Source organism: Pinus tabuliformis, chromosome 2_1 (assembly GCF_031772625.1).
Source record: "Pinus tabuliformis cultivar Carrire ecotype Pingquan chromosome 2_1, CPIR1, whole genome shotgun sequence".
NCBI lineage: Eukaryota > Viridiplantae > Streptophyta > Pinopsida > Pinales > Pinaceae > Pinus > Pinus tabuliformis.
The window spans coordinates 490,009,304-490,015,303 of NC_142299.1; positions in this window are offsets into that span (position 1 = coordinate 490,009,304).

Consider the following 6,000-nt stretch of genomic DNA (forward strand, 5'->3'; position numbering starts at 1 on the left):
ATAATTCCCAGGTGTCAATATCACACATAAAAGGTAGCAATGAGGGCATAGCCCAAGTGGTTAAGGGATCATGTTGACATTGTCATCGCACACCAGGAAATGAGTTTGAATTGGAATGCACTACATCAAGGTGACATAAGGGCTCATTTTTCAAAGGAAAATTTTTTATCAAACAAGTGGCCATTCAACCTTGTGTTCATCGAGCTAGCCCATGCTAATGAATTGATTATAGGCATGGGACATATGAGTCGGAAAGTTACAGGGCAAAAGTGGAGGGATGTAGCTCCGTAGTGCATCTTGCATGGAGTGTGATCATGTGACCTCCTTATGAGTCACAAGGTCACATTTCAGAGCCTCAAGGAAGCATATGGAGGAAGCGACCCATTTAAATGGAAACCATGCAACTTTTACCAGTCGCAGTTCCTCTCGGTGATCCCCACAAGTCACCACCTCCCTCACTGGTCTCATAGTCGCATTCCATTTCCTTAGATGTGCATCCATGGAATGCAAACTATTCAAGACGTGATTGTGCCAATTTCGTGACCTCTAGAAAGTTGAATTTCCACTCAAGTCGGATGATTGCAGTTTAGAATCATGACCCAAAAGATGCGACCCAACCCTCAACACGAGTATGCAACCCCTCCCAATTGGCTAGCTCACATAATCGTACCCGAGAAATCTTATAATATGTGTGACTCTACCTCCATTCTGACTATGCGACCTCTTCACCAAAATTGTGACCTAAGGAATATATATATCTAACTCTTCGCTCATCAAAGATATCTTCTTCGTAATGGAAGTAAATGGAACCAGGAGGAACGCACTACTACTTACGATGACCAATTTGCAGTTATAAAGGGTTGAATTTAACATTGACTAACGTATAGGCGGATAGTTTGTTTTAGAAGCGATATGTCCTCTTAACATGGAAAAACAACAAAATTCCATTCGATACCTATTATATGAGTAATAATAGATCTACCTAGTGAGCATCCATCATATGTGAGTCTTTTGGAATTGGTATTCTACAAAAAAAAATTGATCTCTAAATCCCATGTTGGCCTCATATCGATTTTGCACAAAGAATAAAGTCTATCCCTCGCCCTCACATATTTTGACCCCGCAAACGCAAAGATGGTATAATGGGTGCACTGGTTATTTACTAAGTTTTGTATACAATGAATCACATGTGAAGGGATAAGAATATGACATTATACTCATGCACGATAAGGGTTTCATAATGTTTGTGTATCAATTACGTGAGATGAGATGGTAATTGAAATATTCACCAGGAATTGAAGAAGACTCAACAAACGAATCTCAACATAAATGTTTCAAGGCTATGAGTGCTTCTTCATTTTTGTTTTATTATTGTTATGGGAATAAATTATTTTCAATGACAAGTGTTTCTTATTTTATTGATTAAATATTGCACCTTATTAAGTGACCTTGTGCTTGCAGGATTGGAATTTCGGGATGCGATGTTGGTACAAGTCGAATGTGATGATTGTGGATGATCAACTTGGAACCAAAGTAACCTTTGGGCAAAAGAGGAATCGTCATGTTCTCAAATTACTAGATCCGCCCATAAAATGTTATGTTAGGACGTAACAAGGACATCATCAAGTCCTATCAAGATTATTATTTACATTTGCAACAAAGATCATCCATTGCTAAATTATAATATTGTAAACAATATTATTTTGTCTTTAATGACAAAATATTGAAGCCAGGGAAAGAACAAAGGCATAAATCCATGATCAAATCAGCACGTGCATGCTGGTATGTTGATGGTGTCAAACACTTTATTAGTTTCTAATACAGGCATCCCTACGATCATTCTTTCTAACGTAAATGTAGGCAAAACAAATGCTCCAAGTCGCCTTTTGACACTTATAAGAGTTGTTTTGAGTTTGTATCTCACCTTACACATCCAAAGTGAGGTGAAGGAGAAAAGGAGGAAGGGAATTTAAAAGACATGATCCATAACTCATATTATATAACCATACAAATACTAAGGTCCTCATATTATATAACCATACAAATACTAAGGTCCTGCAACTACCTAGGGGGGCACCATGAAAAAATTAAATATAGGAAAATGTTGGGATCTGAAGTAAACACTTTTTTAAGTTTAGAAAGATCCTACTCAAACCCCTCACATTGGAAATATCGTTGTACAAAATAGGACTATACGAGGGTCCAAAGAATTATTATTTATCTGCAAATATATGTGACCAAGGCTTTTCTATAGGTAGAAGAACGAGAACAAAATATTGGTTCGCATGAAGGAGACTAGGGTTTCGTCTAAAAGGTTAGTTGGATCCATGTAGTTGCCCGAAGCACTGTGACAATCATGATGACAAGAATAATAATAGTAACATCAACATTTATCGCAACTATGCTTGGTAGCTCATCATGGTTGTGCAACAACATTAGGGTTTCAATAACCCTCTTTACTCTGCTCACATTTTCTCCTTTATTAGCATGTAAATGATGCCAACAATTTTGTTGAGATTGATTCAAGTATGTAATAGTCACTAGATGAGAAAAAGCAGGGAAGAAGCTCAAAAGTCATGAGGGGAGGTCAAGGGTCATGGTAGGCAAACAATCACCTCATCTCTACAAATGTGCCCTTAGGCCTCATTGTTCTGGGACTTTAGCACTTGAGTTGAGGCTAGGATTAGATAGTTGGTTTATGCTTAAGAGCTAGAGGCACTCAACTCTTGGTAGCTAGTAGAGTGGAGTTGTAGTGAGGCTAGGGTTTTGCTTTGGGTAATGGTATGAACAACAGATGTTCCTCTATTGGGTTTTGACCAATTTCAAGATATGTACTTGAAGTTGCAACAACATTAATAAGATGTTCTTCATGTTTGGCACTGAGTCCCATGCTTACTAATGGTGGTTTTATTGGTTTTATGGTATTTTCACTGTATTTGTATGTGTGCTTTCATATACACAATAGGTTATGGACTGGTTCATAGTTTTTGTATATATGTTTTGGTTTCAAATTTGTGTTTACTTATTTGTTGCCTTGTTAGTGATCTATTGTGAACTATTTTGCAATTAGCTTCCGACATGTGCTTCCTTATGTCTGTTTGACTGGGTTTTTGGCTCACTGATCCCTCTCATGACATACCTCCTCTTATTGTTGTTGAGACTTGTTTGTACCTCTTTTTGCAGTTTCTCAATCTTGGGATGATTTTGTTTCACTGTCTAGTCATTCTGTTCTTGTCCCCACTCTGACACCTCCTCATTTGATAACCAAGAGCAGAAACATCCATGGTGGCAGTCGCTCCCACATACTAGATGGGGCTCCTATCCCAAACTATGTGAGGTCTAATTAGGAATTCACACTGGGGAGACCCCCCTAGTTGTTGGTGGTACATTTCATCCCATCAACAAAAACCAAGACAAATGGATATCTTTCCTAAAAACTCAAAATGTTCATAACACCTTAAGCTGGATCTTGGAATTATGACAAAGGCCTAAACACCATCTCATCAAAACAACTTAACTCCCTAATAGTCTAGATTCCTTTCTAGTCTGGGCACATGGAACTACATTAAAATTTCAATGCTCCTAATTTATATAAATTACATTTTTAGGGAATTTCCCTCCCCTTTTGAAATTTACATGACCCTATTGGGGTTTGGAAAATAAGCTTCCAAGGGTTAATGGTCTTGCATCAAATGTCTTTCTAGTCAATATACTTAGGGTGGGGGTGGGGGTATTTAATATGAAAACATGGTTGTTAATTAAAAAGCATAGCTTGATCAACATGGAACAAATGAATGTTTTGCTAATGAGTGGACTTGAATTATTGATTGATGATTTGCTTTTAAGTATTATGAATATAAATTAGTAGAGATTAAATTTTTTAGTCAATGGTAGGCAACAATATTTTGGTTATTTACCAAATATTGGCGGGTGGTAGGATTTTAGTAAATCAATTCAATTTTTGGGTAAGGTGGTAGATCAAGTTGGAAATCATTTTCTCCCACTACTTTGATAAGGGGAAAATAACCATGTTGAAGTGGACTGATCTTTTGATGTAGACTCTTAAACTTTTCTTCTTGTGACTATAGTCAATTTTAGTCACCTACTTAAAAAGAGTGAGGTACTCAATATACATCATTTCTTTGCTTGTTCTTTTATTATTGGAACTAGATAGATTTTAACTATTCATGGATTTGTTGAATTTTCTTAATGAAGGTTGTGGTATCCTATCTTGTTTTTAAAATTTTGAGAACTACAACATGTTTCGGGTTATAGGAATGAGACATTTATAGTGTTAGATGGTTGGAAACCAAAACAAGTTTGGAAAGGGCTATGATTGGTAGAGTTATGCTAGGATTGATTATAAGCATGTTTATGAAAGGTATATTTTCATTCGATGTGAGGGGATGTGCAATATTATACATGTGTAATAGATGAACTTAGGTTATAACCTTTGCTTGGGCATCAATCTAAGGATGAAAAATAATAGTGTTTGAGTTTCGTTTCAAGCTTTGGCCATGGGGTGTTTTAGAAATGATTGAGAAATCTAGAATCATGATATGATATTATGGAAGATGGTAAACCAAAATGGTACCAAACATGAATGAGGTACAATTACATTTTATCAAGGATATGGTTGTCTTCTCATAAAGAATGTAGATAAACATTTTGGAAACACGATCAATACTAACTAGTACACAATCATGTTGAAGCTTGGTCATGGGTAACCTTAAAAGAAATTCTTAGTTAAGAAATACCAAGCCTGGAATGAACAAGCAAAGGCCTATACATACCCAAATGGTAGTTGGCTAGTTTATTAATGAAATAAGACACACAATATTTGAGGTAATGTTCAACATATTGAATCACGTAAGGTGAGTATAATTATCAACGTAAGATTACCATCATCTTCATTATTCCATGTGAAGTGAGTAGAATTATCAATGTAAGTCTTCATTATTCCATGTGAAGTGAGTAGAATTTTCAATGTAAGATTACCATTATCTTCATTATTCCATTTGAAGTGAGTAGAATTATTAATGTAATATTGCCATCGTCTTCATTATTGCATAAAATTGTCTAATAGACTTGGAGGGACGAGATTCCCAAATCAACTAGTTTTGGGGTTCACTCCTAGGTACACATAATTTATGAAGTGAGAAACAAGATGTTGTCACAAGTGAAATCAACCTTATCTACAATAAGTCTTGTGCATGAATTATTTAACCATGTTGAAGAGTAATGTATATGCGTCATTCTTTTACAACTCTATCCATACTTTTATATTATAACTCTTGGTGTAAAAAAAACTATCATTAATAATAATATGCTCAAATAATCAATTAACATATTGTGTCTTCTTTATATATATTTAATAAATATTATAAAAAAAAATGATCCCTTCAAAATTTTTCAAATTCAAAAATTTCTTCATATATTCCTAAAAACCTTTATCTAATTTTACCACATGATGATCTATCCCAACATGTTCTCCTCATTTCCATTGACCTATATTATAATCAATCATGAACTTTTAAAAATCACAAAATAATGAATCATTAACTAAACCAAAAACCCAAGTTAAAGTAATCACACTAACACTGAAACATTATAAATATTTCGTGATCAAAACATAAATGCTAATATTAGTACTAGCAATAGTTTTACTCGAATAATACATATTTTATCATGTAATATTAGTATTATTAATAATAAAGATATAAATAAGGATATCAATATTTATGATAATACTCATGTATTAATATATTCACAATGATAGGTGGGGTTTAATTTTAATTTAGATTTAGATTATTATTTATTTGTTTTTTAATTTTTTAAATTAAAAAAATATGGAGGATTTAAATTTAATAATTTGAGAATATTTGTGTAGTATATATAATTTAATAGATAATTTAAATGGTACAAATAACTATTATTTCTTTAAGAATTATAAATTGAATATACCTAATTTTATTTGATATCTATATTTATCAGTGATTT